This window comes from Macaca fascicularis, chromosome 20 (genome assembly GCF_037993035.2).
Source record: "Macaca fascicularis isolate 582-1 chromosome 20, T2T-MFA8v1.1".
Classification (NCBI taxonomy): Eukaryota; Metazoa; Chordata; class Mammalia; order Primates; family Cercopithecidae; genus Macaca; species Macaca fascicularis.
In genome coordinates, this window is record NC_088394.1 from 46,820,529 (window position 1) to 46,843,212 (window position 22,684).

General features: G+C 41.8%; 1 long non-coding RNA gene across 1 annotated transcript in view; it reads right to left on the reverse strand.

Annotated features, from left to right (window-relative positions):
* LOC102132643 (uncharacterized) overlaps positions 1-18,182 on the reverse strand; it is a 38,674-nt gene extending 20,492 nt beyond the window's left edge. Inside the window, exon 1 of the long non-coding RNA XR_286931.5 lies at positions 17,890-18,182. This is a non-coding gene — a long non-coding RNA (uncharacterized lncRNA). The remainder of the gene's footprint in view (positions 1-17,889) is intronic.
* Between the last annotated feature and the right edge of the window lie 4,502 nt (positions 18,183-22,684).

The following is a 22,684-nucleotide window of genomic DNA, read 5'->3' on the forward strand; positions in this document are numbered from 1 at the left end:
CCTGATTCATCAGTTTTGGACATTATCTATTGACTTTCCAAGATGATGGATGAGAATTTCTCTCCCACTCATACCCCCTCCACTCCGCCACATTATCCCATTATTAATTTTCAGTGCTTCTAGTGGTTACTTTTCTAACTTGGAGGACTAGACCTGCCCCTTGGTTTCTGGGTCATGCAATGCTAGAAGCATCTCGTGAAGCTTTCAAAGCTCTTCTTGGTAAGATGAGGCTCTCCAGGCCCTTGCCCTCCCTGCAGCTCTGCAAGCCCTCTCTCCTGGTGGCCAATCACATGCCTGCAGGGACCAGCCAGTCCTAGTGTCATAGGACCCTGGGCCTTGGGTCTCTGAGCTCACGTTCCATCACTGCCCTGAGTCTTTCCTCTCATGTTCTGTCCCCCATCCCGGGCTCTGCCACAGGCCCCTGCAAGGAGAGGGAGTATCAGCCTGGTCAGAAATCCTGTGGCTTTCCTGGGGACATTCTGCTTCTTGGGGTCTTATGGCCCAAGGGTTTCTAATGTTACCTCCCCACTCCTTCCGCATCATCACTTTGAAATAGAAATGAAGGTCTCCAGTGGGCTTGCTCTTCTTATGAAATTATCTGGCTTCATTATGTCATTGGAAAAAGAGAGAACCAAAACACCTCAAAGACTGACAGGCAGTTTGACAAGTGTCAGCAGTCAAAGTCTGAATCCGTCCTCTGAGTTTGCAATCACTCAGCTCCCTCCCCTTTACCTTTAAAATATGAACAATGAGGTCTTTTGTGAGGTTTGTTGCTTCTGCTGGGCCCTTCTGAGTCACTGCATATTTTTATGTGTTCAGTAATATACAGTGTGAGTCATTCTCCAGCTTGGGGGTATTTTGGGACTTGTGGTGTTTTACTTAAAATTGCACAAAAAATCAAATATTACAGAGGTGATAAAAAATACAGCAAATTCATATGACCCAGCTCAGTGTGTGTACAATTCCAGGACGGGAAAGAGAGCTGGGGCATGAGGTCACTGTCAAGGGTTCTTTGGGGTGTGTGTTTAAGATACAACCCATTTTTTGCTGAAGTCAAATAAGGGGGTGATTTTAACATCCCTAAGAAATCTTCTTAGGCCAAAGGTGGAAGGCGCCAGTCTTCCTCCCATTTGCAAGAGTTCAGAGAGGAAAGGAAGTTCCTCCCTCAATGAGAGCTGTTTCTTCCAGATTTTCTAGTTTCTAGACTGGGGTGTTGGCTGTGGGAAGGGGGTCGGGTGGAAGCGGGGATGGAGAGGATGGCGCTGAAGCTGTTTCCCGGAATGAGCCATGGCTTCAGCTCACCCGGCTCTGACAGAGCCCCCATCTCAAGAAGCTGGGGTGACAGTGGCTGAGTCAGGCTGGTCTGAAAGGGCTGAGGTGGGTGCATTTGCCTTGAGAAACTTTAGGGGGAGATGAAGGAATGCTGAGTGGGGATTCCGTCATAATGGAGAAACTGAGTCACAGTTGAGCAGCTCCTGACGGGTGATGTGTCATGGAACCAGGCACTAAAGCAGGGATGAATATCACTTTCCCCCCACCAGAATGTCCTCCTTACTGCCCTGCTCCCTCTATTATACCACACATCCTGGATAAGCCACTTCGCCACTGTGGGCCTCAGTTTCCCCATCCATAACAGTGAACTGGATGATTGACAAGGCTGACCCAGCTGGATGCTCTGCTTTTCTGACATGATCTAGGCTGCCGAGACCAGAACCCTTGTTCCTTCGGGAGCCCAAGTGTGCAGGGCGCTGGGGCAGGTCCTAGGGTGTGAGGTGTGGCCCAGGTATTGGGGTTTCAGCATTAATTGCATTCTGAGCACATGTCTACCTCTCAGAGCTGCGGGGCCTGTCTCTTTCTATTAGTTTAACAAGCCCTGGTATTAATGAGATTGCTCTATAATTGAACCTTTTCACGGGTCCCTCGGTAATGAAATTATGCTAATTTGCATTCAGCACCACCAGGCATCCATCACGCGGGACCAGCCGGGAGCGGCCGGTGAGGCGGCGTGAATGCGCCGCTAATTATCACCGAAATGAACAAACCCAGCAGTATTATTATTTCATCTTCTGCCCCTTCCCTTCCTCACTACCCACCTCCCCCACTCCATCTATATTTTTGTCTTTTCATTCACATGACTGCCCGAGCAGGGGTGGGAGAGGGTGGGAGAGGGTGCCGGGGAGGATGCCGCCTCTCCACTGTGTGGCAGCATGGACCAGGGAACAGCACAGGCCCGGGGCCGCCTGCGGGCTCCGTGGGTGCAGGCGTGGGGCATGTGTGCACGTGTGTGCGAGAACCCATGCGGTTTCTCAGCCTGTGTGCAGCGTGTGCTGGTGTCCGGGTGTGCAAACCATCTGCATTTGTTCGTGAGGCTATGTATGTCAGAATGTGAACCTAACCTTGGATGTGTGTCTGTGCTGTCGCGATGCAGGCATGCTTCTGTCTGGGCAGGTCTGTCTGCTTGTGTGGGAGTGTGTGTGTGTCCTTGTGAATGCGGTGTGTGTGTCACTCTCCTGGCTGGGGGTCACAGTGTGTGTCTCTGATGAGGGCCTGAGTGCGTGTGTGTGTATGTTTTTGCCAGTGTGCATATCTGTTTCAGTGGGAATCTCAGCAAATATCTGTGCTCGTGTCATTGTGTGTGAGTGTGCGGTGTAGACGTTAGTACGTTTGTGCATGAGGCCTGGCACATCAGTGTGTCTTATAAGGTGTATGTTTTGGGATGACTGGTGTGGTGTCTGTGTGGTGTGTCGAGGTGTGGTGTGTCTGTGTTGGTGTGAGTAGGTTCTCAGTGTGTGTCTCTATGTGCCTATGTCAGTGTTTAGATGTGTGTGAACATGTGTGTGAGCATCTGGCCTTGTGTTCGGGAACATCCACTTACCTGGCCTCGGAAGGGTGACTGGGAAACCCAATGGCCTGGGAATGGTGGCTCACTGAAACTGCTACACCCAGAATGGATCTTGGTGAAGGGACTGGGCCACCATGACGAGGGGGCAACTACAGTGCCCTCCTTCCCATTTGCTGTGCCCCAAGGAATCCTCCTGGTCTCTCAGGTGAACCAAGAATAGTTCAGACTGATTTTCTGGCCAGGCCTGATGGATGGAGGCTTGGAAGAGAAATTTTATTTGATTCAGAGAAAATATTTTGATCTTCCTTTCTAACCTGAGTATGTGCAGTAAGATTCACTCTGGCTTCGTTGGGTAAACATTTCTTGGGTGCCCCTCTGTGCCAGACCTGCTGGGTGCTTGGGGCTAATGGACTGGGAGGGAAAGAGGCCACTGAAATCCTCTCTGGGTGTCTATTAGGGCAGAGGCGAAGCTCCTGATAAGAACGTGTCCTGGCTCTGCCAGCAGCCAGGTGTTGACTTTGGGCGAGACTCTCTCCCTTCTCAGAGACTCAGTTTTCCTGGCTATAAAATGGGAGTGGGAGAGACACTGGCTAAGATGAATTCTGAGATCCCTTCTAGCAATGGAATGCCATGGCTCTGAGAGTTGTTGTATTGGGGGGAGCTACTTTTACTGTGTGGTGAATACAAGTCTGGACTTTGGAGACAGTCAGCTCTGAGCTTGAGCAAGCTAATTAATTTTTCTGATTCTTCATTTCCTTTCCACAGAACATTTGTAATGATATATGTTATTATATGTTTGTGTTGTGGCTAAATCAATAATGTGCTGGTAAATGTGTAACAAGCAGCTTGATAAAAAAGTTGCATGTATATATGTAAGTTAATTATAAAACTTACCGATATAAATGAATGTAATCCCGAATTTACAAATAATAAAGCATATAGTTCTTTTTATGATAAATTCCATATGGCCAATTGATTCTCCAAGAATGCTTTTGTTGATTTTTGTCAAACTCTCCTATTCATAGACAACCTACAGTTGCAATTGACAAATGAGTATAGTTCTGACATAAATATTTGTTGGTAATTTTGTTTTTTTTTTTAATGAGGAAGATATAAGTGAAACAACTAAAATATCTATTAAAAATTTCATTTTTTGTCATTGGCATAAGAGACTTCTTGTTGAATTGATGATTAACATCATTTTCTTTTTTTTTTCTTTCTTTTTTTTTTGTCCAGAGACGCAGACTTACTCTGTTCCCCAAGCTGGGGTACAGTGGTGTGATCATAGCTCACTGCCACCTTGAACTCCTGAGATCAAGCGATCCTCCTGCCTCGGCTTCCAAGTAGCTAGAACTACACACGTGTCACCCCATATGGCTAATTTGTAAAAATTTTTTAAGAGCTGGAGTCTTGTTATGTTGCCCAGGCTGGTCTCCTGCTTTAGTCTCCCAAAGTGGTGGGATTATAGTTGTGGACCACTGCTCCCAGCTCTCATCAGTTTCTTAAAGTCCAGATCATCAATAAATCAATAAATCAAGCCCTGCTTTGTGGTGTTTGCTGATTTCCACGGTGTAAAGACTTCTACTATGGCCAGTTTAAAACAACACGATGTCACTAACCCTGAAGTGGGGAAGAGATGCACAGGAGCACACAAGCACATACTATTTTCACTATAAAGATACAATAGATATAAATAACCCCAAGAGCACGGATCATAGGATAATAATTAGAAAGTGATGAGTTTTAAGAATTACTAACTTTTGTTTTTAATATAATTTATTTGATTGTAAATTGATATGATTTAATTTTTAATGGTAGATGTATTTAACAACCCACTGACTTTTTTTTGTTTTTGGAAAATTGAACTATTGACCCTTGCAAACTGGTATGAACGAGCTCTAGCATAGACACTGAATGGAATAAAATAATGCAAGACCTAATACATTTTAGTTACTCAAAATAATTTAGCTATTATTATTAGTAGTAGTAGTAGTAATAGTGATACTACATAAGTAGCATTTTACAGGAAGTAACACTACTTCTTATCAACTAAGAGATATCTGCCCTGTAACATGTTGATTTAGTCACAATTTGTGACTAATCTTCTTCATTTGTGAAATGGAGTTCACAATCCTTTCCCTATTTCCTAGAAGTCTCAGTGAAATGTATGGAAACGCTTTGGAAATGCTATGTGTCTGGAAACTGGGTAGGGCCAAGTAGAGCCACAGAGAGAGCAGCAAGTATAGGCAACTTATACTTGTGATTGTGTGTGTGTGTGTGTGTGTGTGTGTGTACAAATACTTTTAAGATACTGAGATAAAATGTCAAACACTGGAGTGCACACGTCTGAAGTCTACAATTTGGGCTTTGACAAGTGTGTGACTGATAACATTTCCATCACTGTAGGGGGTTCCCTAATGCCCTTTTCCAGTTCAGGCCTTCTACTCCCACCATAGGCTATGAATGTTCTCATTTTTATCAACATAGATTTATTTTGCCTGTTTTTGAACTTCATGCACAGTCATCCATCATTTAACAATGGAGAATTGCTCTGAGCAATACATTGATAAGTGATTTTGTTATTGTGTGAACATCACAAAGTGTACTTACACAAACCTGGATGGTATAGCCTGCTACATACACACCTAGGCTATCTGGTATAGCCTATTGTTTCTAGGTTACAAACATGTAGTGCATGTTACTGTACTGAACGCCATAGGCAATTGTAACACAGTGATATTTGTGCATCCAAACATAGATAAATATAGGAAAGGTACAGTGAAAATATGAAATAATCTTATGAAACCAGTATCATTGACTGAGACATCATTATATAGTGCACGACTGTAAATGCAATCATACATGTGTAATCTTTTATGACTGGCTTAGTTTGCCCAACATTATGTTATTGAATCTATCCATATTTAGCATGTATCAGTAGTTCATTAGTTTTGCTTGCTGAGCATCCCATTTGTAATTCACTTATTAATGGACATTGGGGTGGTTTCCAGTTTGGGGCTATTATAACTAAAACTTCTATGAGCATTCTTGTACATGTATTTTGGGGGCATGTATCTTTTCATCTCCCTTGGGTAAATACTACCTTGGAGTAGAATTGCTTGGTCATTGGCAAAGTATATGTTTACTTCAGACACCTACCTAGAGTGGTTGTACTAATTTATACCCCCACTATCAATGTGTGGGACTTCTGGCTGCTCCAGATTTCTGCCAATATTTAGCGTTGTCAGTGTTTTTAATTTTAGTTATTATGGTGGGTGTGTAGATGTATCTCATGTGGTTATAATTTGTATTTCCTTGAAGATCAATAACATTGAGCAGTTTTTTTGTATGTGTATCCTATGCCATTTACATATGTTCCTTCATTAAGTGCCTTTTCAAATTTGTGCTTGTTGTTTATTGAATTATTTATATCTGTTATTATTGAGTTGTAGAAATTCCTTATCTATCATGATTTTTAGCCCTTCATCAAGGATTTGTTTTGCAAATATTTTCTCCCAGACCATGGCTTGCCTATTAATATCATTAACAAAGCCTTTTGATGACCATTTTAAAAAGTTGATGGAGTCTAAGTTATTATTTTTTCTCTATTGTTATTGTTGTTTATATCTTGTCTAATGAATTTTTGCCTACTCCCCAGGTAGTGAAGATAGTCTTCTATGCTTTTTTCCTACATTTTCATAGTTTTAGCTTTTACATTTAAGTCTATGATCTAGCTCAATTTGTGTGTAGTGTGAGGTAGGGGTTAAAATTCCTTCTCTACCATCCATTTATACAGTTGTTTCAGCACTATTTGTTGAGAAAACTTCTTTCTTTAAGTTGCCTTGATGACTTCCTTGAGAATCAAATGGTTGTATATGTTTGAATCTTCTTCTGGGCTCTCTATTCTATTCTATTGATTGATTTGTCATAGTTTTCATTACTATACTATTTTGGTTATTATGGTTTTATAGGAAATCTTGAAATCAAATCATATGAATGCTTCAATTTTGTCCTTTTTTCTCTCTCAAAATTGTTTTGGCTACTCAAGCTCCTTTGAATATTGATGTAAATTTAGGAATCAACTTGTGCATTTATACAAAAATAAACTTTCTGGGATTTTGATTGAGATTGTCTTGAATATTTATATTAATTTTGGGACAATGGACATCTTAACAACATTGAACTTTCAATCTATGAACATGGTATATCTGTTTATTTAGGCCTGATTTCATTCCCCACAGCAAAGGTTTTTAGTTTTTGTTGTGGAGTTTTGTTCATATGTTGTTACATTTATTCCTAATTATATTATGTTTTATATATTATGGCAATGGTATAATTTTTCAATTTATTTTACAATTGTAGTATTTTATTTACTATTATATACAAATATAATTGGTTTTGTATATTAACCTTGTTTCCTGTAACCTTACTCAATCCACCTCTTAGTTTGAATAGTATTTTAGGTAGATTGCTTAGGATTTTTCTATGTAAACAATCATTATCTAAGGCAGCTCAGGCTGTTAAAAACAAAATACCATAAACTGGGTGGCTCAAACAACAAACATTGGCTGGGCGCCATGGCTCATGCCTGCAATGCCAGCACTTTGGGAGGCCAAGGTGGGTGGATCACCTCATGTCAGGAGTTCAAGACCAGCCTGGTCAACATGTTGAAACCCTGTCTCTACTAAAAATGCAAAAATTAGCCTGGCGTGGTAGTGCACCCCTGTACTTCCAGCTACTTGGGAAGCTGAGTGGGAGAATTGCTTGAACCTGGCAGGCAGAAGTTTCAGTGAGCCAAGATTGTGCCACTGCACTCCAGCCTGGACAACAGAGCAAAACCCCGTCTCAAAACAAAAAACAAAACAAAACAAACAAACAAAAAAACAAAACCACTAGACATTTATTTCTCAGTTCTGGAGGCTGGTAACTGTATCACCAGATTTGGTTCTTGGTGAGGGCTCTCTTTCTGGCTTGCAAATGGCTACCTTCTCTTAGTATCTCCACATGGTGGAGAGAGGACACTCTGATGTTTCTTCTTCTAAGAAGTCGTGGCACTACTTATCAGGGCACTGATCCCATCATGAGGGCTTCACCGTCCTGACCTCACATAGATCTAATTACCTCACAAAAGTCCCACCTAATACTATGTTAAAGCTTCAACATAGCCTCCTCCTCCTGAGGAGGAGACACAACATTTAGTCCATAATAATAATGTAATCTAGAAATAAATGTAACTATTTATTTTTGATATTTATGACTTTCAATTAGTTTTCCTCTTCTTTAAAAAAATTTTTTTTTTAAGCCTACAGCATCCGGTATTCCCTTGAAGTCTCCCTTCCAAGCACTAATCAGGCCTGACCCTGCTTAAGTTCATAAGATCAGATGAGATAGGGCGCATTCATGGTGATATGGCTAACAGACACACACACACACACACACACACACACACACACCACACACACACACACGCACACAAGATCTTTTAAGACGAAAGATGTTGCTAAATAAATTCTTTTTCTTACCTCCATTGCACTGAGAAAAATCTCCAATCCATATGGAATAGAAATACAGAGAAGAGACATACTTGCCTTGTTCTTGATCTCTGGGAGGAAGTATTAAACATTTTGTCATAAGTATGATGCTTATGGTAGGTTTGTTTGTTTGTATGAGTTTCCTTTTATTACGTAGAGGAAAGTTTTCTTCTATTTCTAGTTTCCTGCTAGCTTTTGAGTGGGTATTAAATTTGTTATGATTTTTATGAATCTATTAAGATGATCATATAGTTTTCCCTCTATTTTGTTAATGTGGTAAATTACATTGCTTGCCTTTCAAATATTAAATCAATCTTGCATGCAGAGATACATTTCATTTTGTTGACATAATGTATTATCCTTTTTATATATTGCTGTATTCTATTTGTTAATATTTTGTTAATTATTTGAACTTATGGATATGAGGGAGATTGTACATATTGTGCAATTTTCTTTTATTATAATATCAGCATCTAGATTTTTTGTGGTATCTTATCTTTTTATTGTGGTAAAATAAATGTAACATAAAATTCACCATTTTAACTATCTTAAAGTGTACAATTCAGTGGCACTTACAATTTGCATAATGTTTTGCAACCATCACCATGATCTAGTTCCAGAATATTTTCACCAACCCCAGAGAAAATTCTGTATAACAACTTCTCATCCTTTTCTGCCTTTTGTCCCGTAGCAACCAGTAATGTGTTTTCTGAACCTATGGATCTGTCTTTCTATCCTGGATATTTCATATAAATGAATTATACAGTATATTGCTTTTGTGCCTGGCTCTCTCACTTAGCATCATAATGTATAAAACGTGCATCAATGTTGTAGCTTGTACCAGAACTATATTACCTTTTACGGCTGAATAATATCCCATTATATGAATATCCCATCTTTTGCTTATTTATTCATCAACTGAATAATAAGCTTGGGTATTTTTACCTTTTGTCTATTGTGAATATTGTTACTATGAACATTTGTGTACAAGCTTTTGTTTGAACACCTATTTCCAGTTCTCTTGGGTATATACCTAGGACTGGAATTGCTGGGTCAGATGGTAATTCTATGTTTAACTTATTGAGGAACTGCCAAACTGCTTTCCAAAGTGGCTGCACCATTTTACATTTCCACCAGCAGTGCATGAGGGCTTCACATTCTCCACATTCTCACCAAAACTTGTTATTTTCCATTTGTTTTATTATAGCCAACCTAGTGTTAACTCATTGTAGTTTTGATTTGCATTTTGTTTATGATTAATGCCATTGAACACTATTTCGTATACTTCTTGGGATTTTCCATATCCTCCTAAGAAAATGACTATTCAAGTCGTTTTCCCACATTTTGATTGAATTGTCTTTTGCTTGCTGAGTTATAAGATAATACATATTGGATACCAGATTTAGCAGATATAGTATTTGCAAATATTATCTTTCATTTTTTAGATTTTTATTGCTGTCTTGATAGTGTTATTTGATGCAGAAAAGTTTCTCATTTTGATTAATTCCAATTTATCCATTTTTTTCTTTTGTTACTTGTGTTTTCGGTATTATATCTGAAAAGCCATTGCCAAATTCAGAGTCATGAAGACTTAGCCTCACGTTTTCTTCTAAGAGTATTATTGTTTTAGCCTTTACATTTAGGTCTTTGGTCTATTTTGAGGTAATTTTTGTATAACGTGTGAAGCAAGGGTCCAAGTGAATTCCTTTGCATGCAGATATATAGTCATTCAGCATACTTGTTGAAAACTCTGTAATACTTTTTCCCATTGAATGATCTTGGTTGGCACCCTTGTCAAAACAATTTACCATAGATGTAGTGGTTTTATTTTCATGTTTTGACTATAGACCATTCTCAATTCTATTTTATTGATCTATACATGTATCCTATGGCAGTACCCCTCTATTTTGATCTATGGCTTTGTGGTGAGTTTTGAAAACAGGAAACATGAGTTTTCCAGATGTATTATTCTTTTTCAAGATTTTCTGGTTATTCGGGGTTCCTTGCGATTTCACATGAATTTTAAGTCAGATTTTTCATTTTTTGCATAAAAGGCCATTGGGGTTTTGATAGGGATTGCATTGAATCTGTAGATTGCTTTGGGTAATATTGACATTTTAACAATTTTAACTCTTCTGATCTATAATCACAAGGTGTTTTTTCATTTATTTAGGGCTTCTTTTATTTTTCAGCAATGTTTTACAGTTTTTAAGTGTCTAAGTCTTGCATCTCCTTGGTTAAATTTATTACTAGGTATTCTTTTTCACACTATTAAAAATGGAATTGTTTCTTTTTTTTTCTTTTTTTTTTTGAGACGCAGTCTCACACTGTTGCCCAGGCTGGGGTGCAGTGGTGCAATCTCAGCTCACTGCAATCTCTGCCTCCCGGGTTCAAGCGATTCCTCTGCCTCCGTCTCCCGAGTAGCTGGGACTACAGGTGCGTGCCACCACGCCTGACTAATTTTTTTGTATTTTTAGTAGAGACAGGTTTCACTGTATTAGCCAGGATGGTCTCCATCTCCTGACCTTGTGATCCACCCACCTTGGCCTCCCAAAGTGCTGGGATTACAGGCATGAGCCACTGTGCCCTGCCGTAATTGTTTCTTAACTTTACAGATTATTCATTGCTAGTGTATAGAAATACCACGTATTTTTGTGTGTTGATCTCGTATACTACAACTTTGCTGAATTTATTAGTTTCACTTGATTATTTTTGTAGATTCTTTCGAGTTTTCTATACATAAGATCATGCCATTTGTGAACAGAGTTAGTTTTACTCCTTTCCAATTTTGGTGACTTCATTTCTTTTTCTTGCCTAATTGCTCTGGCTAAAACTATTTCAGTTTTGAATATAAGTGATGAAAGCAAGAATCTTTTTCTTCTTCTTGATCTTAGGGGGACAGCTATTAATTTTTCACCTTTGACTATGATATAAGCTGTGGGTTTTTCATAGATGCCCCTTAACAGATTGAAAAACTTCTCTTCTTTTCCTAGTTGTATTATGAAAGGATGATGGATTGTGTCAAATACTTTTTCTGTATAAGTTGAGAAGACTGTGTGGGGTTTTTTTCCCCCTGCATTCTGTTGATGTGATATATTACATTGATTTTCATATATTGAGCCATTCTTTCATTCCAGGAATAAATATCACTTGGTCCAAATCCAAATATACTGTTGGATTTACATATACATTCATAAGGTATATTACCTGGAGCTTTCTTTTTGTTGTGATATTTTCATCTGGATCAGGTGTCAGGGAAATGCTGACCTCACAGAATAAGTAAGAAGTGTTTCCTCCTTTTCAAATTTCTGGAAGAATTTGAGAAGGACTGGTATTGATTCTTCCTTTAATGTTTGCTAGAATTTACCAGTGCATATGTCTGGTTCTAGGCTTTTCTTTCTTGGGAGATTTTGATTAACTGATTTCATCTCTTTACTTGTTATAGGTCTGTTGAGATTTCTATTTCTTCTTGAGTCAGTTTAGGTAATTTGTATGCTTCTAGGAATTTGTCCATTTAATCTGGGTTACATGTTTGGCATATAATTGTTTACTTAATCTATTTTAAATTCCTTTATTTCCCAGTAAGGTCAGTAACAATGCCCTTATTTTCATTCCTGTGATTTCTTCTTTGATTCATGCGTTATTCAGAAGTGTGTTGTACAATTTCCAAATATTTGGGGATTATTAAATTTTGTTATTGATTGCTAGATTAATTTCATTGTTGTCACAGATTATACTCTGTAAAATTTCAATCATTTGAAATTGATTGGATTTATTTTCTGGTCAAACATATAGTCTATTTTGGTAACTGTGTCATGTGCACTCACAAAGCATGTTTATTATGCAGTTATTGGGTGTAATACTTTCATAAATTTCTAGTAAATCAAATTGGTTGATATTATTTTTCACATATTCTTATATTTTGTCTAACTAGTATGATAGGGGTTTTATAATAAATTACTATGATTGTGGATTTAACTATTTTTTCCTAGTTATGTCAGCTTTTGTTTCATGTATTTTAAAATTTATTTTTAGGCTTATAGGCATTTACAATTGTCATGCCTTTCTAATGAATTCTCCTTTTATAATTATGAAATGTGCTCACTTATTTTTAGAAATACTCTGTCTTAAAGTCTTTTTTTCTGATAATATAGCTTTTTCTGATAAATCAGCTTTCTTATGTTTATTGTTTACATAGCATATATCTTTTCCCTTTCCTTTTTTTTTTTTTTTTTTTTGAGACGGAGTCTCGCTGTGTCGCCCAGGCTGGAGTGCAGTGGCCGGATCTCAGCTCACTGCAAGCTCTGCCTCCCGGGTTTTTACGCCATTCTCCTGCCTCAGCCTCCCGAGTAGCTGGGACTACAGGCGCCCGCCACCTCGCCCGGCTAGTTTTTTGTATTTTTTAGTAGAGACGGGGTTTCGCCGTGTTAGCCAGGATGGTCTCGAACTCCTGACCTCGTGATCCGCCCGTCTCGGCCTCCCAAAGTGCTGGGATTACAGGCTTGAGCCACCGCGCCCGGCGTCCCTTTCCTTTTAATTGTTGTATTAATATTTAAAATATTTCTTTTGTAGGAATAGAGTTGGTCTTGTTTGTCTGATTCAGAGTGACAACAGCTGTCTTTTAATTGCAGTGTTTAAAGCATTTACACTTAAAGTAATTATTGCTATGACTGGGTTTAAACCTATTATCTTATATTTGTTTTCTATTTCACTAATTTTTTCCTTCTGTCTTCCCTTTCTGCTTCATTTTGGGCATACAGCACACTTTTATATTCTATTTTATTTTATTTTGTTTATTCTCTTTTTAGCTCTCTATTTTTAGCTATCCTACTCATCATAGCCTATTAGAATTAATACTCTATAAATTCACTTAAGATTTAAGTGAAATTTTAACTATGATTCACTTTAAATTTAAGTGAAACCCTATAAAACTACAATTCCATTTATCTTTCATGTTCTTCCTGCTGTTTTCATATATACTATTTCTACATATGTTATAATTCCACAAAACAATGCTATTATTTTTGTTTTAAATAGTCAGTTGTCTGTTACAAAACTAAAGAGAGGAAAAGATAATCATTTATGCTTGGCCACTTATTTACTATTTCCAGTGCTCTTTATTTTTTCCTCAAGAACTGAATTTCCATCTGATTTAATTATCCCCAAGCCTAAATTATGTTTAAAAGCATTTGTGTGTGTGTTTGTGTGTGTGTGTGTGTTGCAAGTCTGTTGACAATGAATTCTCTCAGCTTTTGTTTATCTGAAAATGTCTATTTCACCCTTATTTAGAGCAATATTTTTGCTAGATATACAATTCTGAATATATATATACACATATATATTATTTTTTTTTCATTCACTATCTTAAAATATGTCCTCTAAAAATATTCATTGTATTTACTCTTGGGGTCTGCTGAGTTCTTGGATCTTTCAGCAGATGCTTTTCATGAAATTTGGGAAATAATCCTTCAACCATTTTTCCTGTCCTATTCTTTCTCATCACTCTGGGACTCCAATAGCATGTGTCTAACTATTCAGTAAACTACTTAATATTATCCCAGTTGATAAGTCTCTGTTAATTTTTTAAGTGTTTTCTTTCTGTTCTTCAAATTGGATATTTTCACTGATCTAGCCTCAAGTTCATTGACTTTTTCTACAATATCTAATATGATTCTAAATATTCACTGATTTTACTGAATATTTCATTTCATTATATTATGTTTCTTAGTTCTAGAATTTCATTTGGTTCTTTTGCAGTTTGTATTTGAGTCCTTATTTGTCATTCATCATGTCCATGTTTTCGTTTAAATTGTTAAACATATTTATAATAGCTGTTTTCAAGTCCTTGGATGTTAATTCCAACTTCTGAACCTCTTAAGGTTGTCTTTTTTTTGTTGATTTTGGGTCACTTTTGCCTGCTTTTTTGCATGTGTAGTAATTTTTATTGTGTTCTGGATATTCTGAATTTTGTTGTTATCCTTTAAATGGTGTTGATTTTGTTATGGAAGGCAGTTAATTTACTGGTAGAGTGTTTTGATTTTATTGAGCTGCATTTTATTTTTTGTTAGAGTACATCGATTTAGGTTTTGTCCTTAGTGTTAGGACACCGTTCTTACTCTAGGATGTGGTCCTTACCTTTTATGCATAGACTTTCTGATTGCTCAGCTGAATGACTGAGGTGTTCAGCGAGGGTTTCTTCATTCTGGCTAGGCCAGAACCCCCTACACTTTGTAGCCTCTGATATCACCATTCAGCTCTCAGCCTTCAGCAGCAGCTCTCAACTAGGCTTGCAGAGGCTCACTGTGTATATCCATAGCACATCTATTGGTCAAGGATCTTCAGGGAGTGTGTCCCAACAGAAACTTCAGGGTCCCATATTAACACATACCCCCCATACTCTAATGCCCTGCCTTGAAAACCTGGAGTCATTCAGGCTGGTGAAATGCCCAAGGTAAGAACTTGGGAAAGGGAAAAGTCTTCTACAATGTGCTTCCTACCACTTTCCAGCTATGTGAACAGGACAACTTGCCTAATTTCCCCATGACTCAGTTTAATCACTTGCAAAATGAGGATAATAGTAGTACCCAACTGATGGGGTCATACTGAAAGCTAAATGAGGTAATACATATGTGATGCTTAGAACAGGGTCTAGCACATAGTAGGTGCTGTCTAGGAATTATCTGCTATTTTTCTTCCTGGCCTTGCAGAGCTTGTCTGTAGCTCATGCAAGTAGTGGCAGCATTTGAAAGATGAGGCTTCATGGTAAGAGAAGCTCATTTGTACCCTTGTGCTGAACAGCATTAGAAGCTTTCTGGGGCATTTATAGGCCAGGAAGGTGTCTTAGTTCATTTGTGCTGCTATTACAGAATACAGAAGACAGTGTTTTACCCAGCATACCCAAGAGAATGCTGGATTTGTGTACAACGATAGCAAAAATTGTCATTTACTGGGAATTTTTCGTGGGCCAGGAACCTTGATAACAACTTCTGTGTATTGTCTCCAGTCCTTAAAGCATTTCTGTAGGTGGCTTTGATGAGCCCGTGTGTGTGTGTGCGCACGTGTGCGTGTGTGTGTTGCTATTTAATCCTTTCATTTCCAACATACAATTCCCTGTTAGTTCCTTAGGGCAAAGAGCGTTTAGCTGACTTCTTGTGATTTTTATTCTGCAGCATTGAGGACAGGCCTGCACATATAGGAGTAGACACAAATATTATTTGGAAGAGAAAAGTGGACCCAAACTGCCTTGGCTTCCCTCACACTTCAGCACTCTCAGGGTGCCAAGCTCTAGATTAATCCCAGTTTGAAGGAAACTTAAAACCAGAGGTCCTTAGAGGCCACTGTGTATATGCTTTCATTTTAGAAAATGGGGAAACTGAGGCCCAGAGAGGGGAAGCCTTGTACTAGGCCGAGCAGAATCGTAAATACTTTCAATGTTCAGGTGTCAGGGCATGTAGAGCAGGGCTTCTCAAGCCTGGCTGCGTTTTTGGATCATCAGGAAGAATTTAAAAAACCCTGATGACCAGGTCACAGCCCAGACCAAAGAAAACAACTTCTGGAGTGAAACCTGGTCATCAGCCGTTTTAAAATCTGCCCAGGTGATTCCAATGTGGGGCCAACTTTGAGAACCAGTGCTTCAGAGAGCACAGGCACCAGCAGTTTCCAATCTGTCTCCCAGGAAACCCAAGGTTTTGCAGAGTTATTTCAGAGGGTGCTGGCAGATAGGATAAGGACAGGGAGTCACCAGACTTCTTGTTTTGCCTTAATCAAGGGCTCTGCTTGCATCTGTTTTGTTTATGCTGCCTTATAAAGTATCACTTGATACTTTACAAAGTGGCCCCTGCAGCGCATCCCTTGGTCCATTCCTCCAACTTTGCAGATGGAGAAAAAGGTGATCTGTTCAACACCACATCAAGACCCTGACAGAACCAGAACTTAGACCCCATCTCTTGACTCTCAGCCTGAGTTTTTCAGCCACCTCTGATCCCAAATTCTTTTCTTTTGAAATGATGCAACACCCTGCAAGTCCCCTCCAAGCATCCACATGTTCCCTCTTAATCCCGCTGGCATATCCACGCTCTCCTGTGGACCAAATTGTTTGTTTTGGGGTCTGCAGATTAATCAAGGATAGCTGGTGGTCATGGGGCATTTTGGATATAGAGATTATGTAGGAGGCTGTGAGTTGAGGGGGTAGCAACTGACATCTAATTAGCCTTCATTTTAAGTCTCGATGCAGCAATTATGACTTCTGAATAGCAGTGGTTGTTACTGAGGATGGTCGCCTAAGCAGTGCACATAATTATTATAATTACTGTGTACCTAATGATGCCTAATAAGGAGCAACATTGCACAGAGGCGCGGTTGCTGCTCAGCCTGGTGGTCTGGGCTCTGGAGGGGGAGCAGCCGGGGTTCCGATGCTTGTGTGGGACCGTTTTGTAGGGACGCCAGGCTGCCTATTGGAGCTGCAGAGTGCACAGGAAGGGAAAGCTCCCAGAGTGCACAAGAAGGGAAAGCTGTGTTGGCATCAGCTCAGAGGCAATGAGTGTGGAAGTTGCTAAGCTGGAGCTGTCCTCCTTCACCATTGATTTCAAGGTTTTACTTAGATCCATGCTAATTCTGCCTTACAGGAACTCTGCTTGGGGAAGGCACAAATGGATAGTCTTTATGGACAGAGTGTGTGTGTGTGTGTGTGTGTGTGTGTGTATTAATGAAAAATAACCACAAATTTTTATAGAGGGTGCACTACATGCAAAGCACTTTACATTCATTATTTCATTTAATTCTTACAAGAACCCCATTTCACAGATGGGGTAATTGGGGTCCAAGGATAAACACAGTTAGCATTTGTTAAACACTCGAATATGTGCCAGGCATTGTACATACATGATTTCACCTGATTCCCACAACAATGCCATGAGATAGATATTATTATCATTGCTTTCTTATTTATTCCTGTCCTACAGATGAGGAAGCTGAGACACAGAGAGTGAAGACTTCCAAGGTAATTCAGCTGATACGTGGCAGAGCCAAGATTTAAATCCAAGCAGCTGAACCTTCGCTCCCTCCCTAACCAATACTGTATTTATTAACTAGCATATGCCAGGCACAGGCCAAACAAAATGAGGTAAGCAAGTAAATATATATTATCAATTATAGCAGGATATATAGCAAGATAGCAGGATGAGGTGGACAGGAAGAGAGATGAGAGGAGGGGTCTACCGTAAGGAGGATATACAGTGAAGAACTCACTAATCACGCGACATTCGAGCAGAGGCTTGAATGTAGAGAGGAACAGTTGCGTGTTAGGTTGGTGCAAAAGTTGGAGCCTGATCCTGTAAGGCCTTCTAGACCAGGATAATCTCCTGGTATTTTATTCTAAACGTGTTGGGAAGCCCTAGGAGGGAATTGAGCAGGAAGTTGTGTCTCAGAAGATGGCATGAGCATTTTCCCAATGATCTGGCTAAAAATCTGGTGTAGCTCACCCCATCAGTGCCCTGCCCATATCCCCTGGGCACTCACCTTTAGACCTGAAAGCTGCTTACTGCAAAGTCCAGCAGATCTGCACAGTGTGACAGAGGGGGACCCAGCTCCTTAGCCGCTCAGGTCTGAGATGGTTGCTCCCCTCTGTCTCCCCAAAGTTCTCAGCAGGAGTAAGCTGCTCTCCACGTGAAAGTCCCATGCCTTCTCCACGGACAGAACGCTTCTGCAACGTTTGCAGAGCTTGTCCTTTTCTCACCTCCACCTGCCCCTAGCTTTGGGCACCCATCAGGCAAGGGTGCTGCTCCCTCAAAACCTTTCCTCCCCCGCCCACCACCATCTATCTGGCCCAAACACTGTTCTAATTTCCAGTTCCTTGAAGAGAGGTTCTGATTGGCTTATCTCGGCTTGGAGGGCCCCACCCCTTCTGCACAGTCCAATCAATGGCTCTGGGGGTGGAGCCTGGTGGTAGAAAGGGGCCTCTTCTGCACTGTGGGTGGGGCTGACGCTCAGAGTAGACGGGCCAGGGTTTCATCAGGTTCTGAGGTTCCGGGACCCTCCTTTGCCCAGTTTACAAACTCCCCATCTGGTACTTTCACTGCGCCTGGCACAGAATGAGTGCTTAATACAAACCATAATTCAGATAATCCGAGTTCCTGCCTCTACTTCTCCATCTACCAGCTGGGTGACCTTGGGTAAATCGTCTGGGATTTCTGTCAGTTTCCTCTTATATTAAGTGGGAACAAGGGCTATACCCCTGAGATTGGCAGGTGGAGGCATCTTATCAGGGATGTAAATAAGCATGAGCCCTCATGTACTAGGCATCTAGGAGGAGATGCTGATATTCATGTTGTGCTAATTATAACCATTAGTACTAAGGACTCCCGCCCCCCACCTAGGACGGCTCTGGAGCTGCCCTTTTTCTCCCCGCCCCCCTCCACGCCCCTCCCCAATCTATGCTCTGCGCTGCTGTGCCGGGACCTTGCCTCCCAGTTAATGGGGGTATTGTCCCCGCCCTGCGGGAACAAGGCGAGCTCAGCTGGCCTTAGTCACAGGTCAATTGCTTCATACAAATCCTCAGGGATCCCCGGATGCTGTGACAAGGGGCGGGCGAGGGAGGGCTCCGCGTCAGGGGCAGACAGCTCCAGGTGCTGGAGGCTGCCGCGCGTAGAGGCCCTCCCAGCCAGGATGTGCCTTGTCCTGAGAATCGAATTACCCGGAACCCCAGGGCTCACCCTTTCTGAAGGAGAGAAGGTGCCTCCTGAGAGCAGGGCTTCTCTACCTTGGGGCACTATGAACATTTTGAGTGGGTGTTTACTGTGGGAGACCCTATTCATGGTAGGAGGTTAGCAGCCTCTTTGGCCTCTACTCACTAGATGACAGTAGCACCCCTGCCGCCCCCACTCTGTAACAACCAAAAACGTCTCCAGACGTTGCCAAATGCCCCCTCAGTCAGGGACGAGGGGGCAAAAGCAGCCCCAGTTGGGAGCCACTGCTTTAGAGAATGAAGTTTGGAGCTGATTTCTGGGACAAATTCCATGGAACAGCCAGGAAGTGCACCTAGGTAAGGCTGGAGGAGGGTATGAGAAAGCGGAGGGCTTAGGTTCTGACCAGAAAGCATCCCAGTGCCGGGTAGAGATGAGGACCCCAAGTAGTGCTAAGTGGCAGCACTGCAGATGCAGAAGGTTGGAGCATGGCTGCATGGGAGGTGGTGATCCTGGAGGAGGTGAGAAGTAGGCTGGCCTCAGGCAAGGAGGACTGGGGGTGCAATGGGGTGCAGTGGAGTATTGGAAACAGCTTGAGCAAGGACCCTGGGGGATGAAGTGAGCATGAGACCACATGAAGATCGGGCACAGGCTGGGATCTCTCAGGACAGGGAATGGGAGTAATATTAATAGCAATAAACTGTGACCTTGACTTTTGAGTACTGGCCATGTGCCACATTCTGTTCTGAGCAGGTTACTTGTGTCATCTCATTTAGTCCTCAAAAATCTCTACAAGGTAGATTTGATTATTATTCTCATCTGGCAGGTGAGGAAACTAGGGCTCCAGATGTTTCGGGGTTCACCAGTGCCACACAACCTATAAAGGCAGGTTCACACTTCAAAGCCAGGCTATTGACCCTCTGGCTTCACTCCTTGCCCACAGAGCCACACCCCACTGGGTGGGCTGGGGAGGGTGAACACAGCAGCCTTCCCCTAATTCCCTGAAGGTGGGATCAGGGGTAATCCATCAAGTGAATGAATGAACACATGAATAAGTGAATGAACACATGAGTAAGTGAATGCACGAATAGAGGAAGGCTCTGGTCTGCTGTGTGTCCTGCTCCTCAGGCAGAAATCACCTTCCCACCCTACTCTTGGCCCCACCCAGCACCCCCAGCTCTCTCCCTGGGTACTCCTTCACTTTGGAAATATTCACAGGGCACTTCCTGCTTGGAGCATGCTCTGGCATGAATGCCCCATGAAATACGGGTTTTCTTTGATCCCCCAGCTAGGGCATGTAGAAAGAAGAGAAGGAGAGAAAGATCTAGACACCAAGAAGAACTTCTAAGTGATGTAAACACCATAGCAGCCGCCAAGAGCGCTCACTGCTTGTTGTTGGTCTGCAGGGGCTGCCACAACAAAATGCCACAGCCTGGGTGGCTTAGGACAGAAATGCGTGTTCTCAGAGTCCTGGAGGCTGGAAGTCTGAGATGGAGGAATCAACAGGGGTGGTTTCCTCTGAGGCTTCTTTCCTAGGCTTGCAGATGGCTGTCTTCTCACTGTGACCTCACATGGTCATCCCTCTGTCTGAGTGTCTGTGTCCTAATCTCCTTTTCTTCTAAGGACGCTTGTCAGATTGGATTAGGGCCCACCCCAATGACCTCATTTAACCTGAATTACTTCTTTAAAGGCCTTATCTCCAAATACAGCCACCTTCTGAGGTCCTGAGGGTTAGGACTTCAACCTATGAAGTATGGGGGGTACAATTCAGTTCAGAATGTTGATCTGTTTTACAGGGACCCTGAACGAGTGCTCGGATGCTTGTGAGGCCCAGAGCTTGGAGTGTGCAGCAAGGAAGTGCTCTGCTAGCTTTCTCACCTCCCTCCTGACCTCCTCTGCCCCTTGCTGGACCCAGCCCATTGGCTTCAGGATGGGCCCCACGGGACATGCTTTCATTGGAACCTGAGGAAAGAATGCACTCACAACAGCACTGGGAGCACAGAGGCCTTCCACTACCCTTTCCGAGAAGCAGGTCTATTTTCTCCTAATTTATTCAGTGCCACCGTGTGTGTGTGGCCTCTCAGGTGCAGAGTGATTTCAGCTAACATGCGCCATGCCTGCCACCTACCTCTACTGGAGATTTCAGCCTGATGCCTCCCTTGGGTCTCCAGGGGACTTTCCGATTCAAATTCCATTTGATGCAGATTCTGAAAGTGTGCCTTGTGAGGGCTCCAGCCTGCCATCCTCATTATCCTCAGAAGCCCAGAAGTAGCAGTGGTGGGGGCACCCTGGAAGCCCCGGGGGTCTCATTAGGTGACAGATGCCACTATGGGCCTCTGCCATGTGCCAAGCTTCCTATTACAAGCCACCTGGGAACGTTCACTCAGGGCTTTTTCAGACAGAGCTGCACATCTGGCACGATCCTGAGTCTGTGCCTCTGGGGGCCCCGTCTGTCCTCAGTTTCCCTATCTGCAAAACGAAAAACAATACGTATCTCTCAGGGATGAACAGAGATAATTCAGTGTGTTTTCCAGATTTCAGTGTGTGGTCTGCGGCCTCATGAGTTTTGCTATGACCACATGCCACCTGTACCCTTACGTTTATTTTATTTTTAGAGGTGGAGGGTCTCATTCTGTTTCCCAGGCTGGAGTGCAGAGGTGTTATCCATACTTCACTACATCCTCAAACTCCTGGGCTCAAGGGATCCTCTCACCTTAGCCTCTAGTACTATAGGTGCACACTACCACACCTGGCTGACTTCTTTATTTATGTAGAGATGAGGTCTTGTTATGTTGCCTAGGCTGGTCTGAAACTCCTGGCCTCAAGCCATCCTCCCATCTTGGCCTCCCAAACTGTTGGGATTACAGACATAAGCCACCACACCCGCCCTCGTTATTTATTTAATTAATGTATTCTTAAATGAATCCATGTCGAAAGACTTGAACTGATCTATTTCAAAAGGAAATTTTTATATTATTAGCGTTAGAGGAAAATTGATATCACTTATCACAAATGCAAAACAATAAGAAAAAACAAAGAAGACGACATCATAACTGTTTATCTGTGTACCAGCTAAACTCATGATGAAGAGCTGTGCTGTGCCTCCTGTGCTCTTGGAAGCACATGAATGTAGAGGACGCCTAGGGTCTGGCATACAGTAAGTACTCAATGGATGATCACTGTTATGAAGAAAATGAGGCCAGTGTGGTGTCTGCCCTTGGGAACGTTTCTCTGAGTTGGTCAAGGGGGACGATTTTGCTCCAAGAAACTGCCATATTTATTCTTCTTTGATCATTAGAGCTCCACAATTTATCATGGTGGTAAGTTGCAAAAATGGCAATAACCTTCACTCTTCCCAATAAGAAGTGAAGTCCATTGCCTGCCCCTAAAATCTGGTCTGGCCTTGTGGCTTGCTTCAGCCAGTGCAACATAGCAGCAGTGCTGGTGTGCCAGTTCTAAGCCTAGAGGAAGAGGCTTTCCAAGGGGCCTGACAGCTTCTGCTTTCCCGGACCCCTGCTATCACCATGTGAACAAGCCTGCACTGGCCTGCTGCTGGATGAGAGGCCATGTAGAACCCAGCCAAGGTGTCCCAGTTAAGGCCATCTCAGAGCAGCCAGCACCCAGCGGCCTGC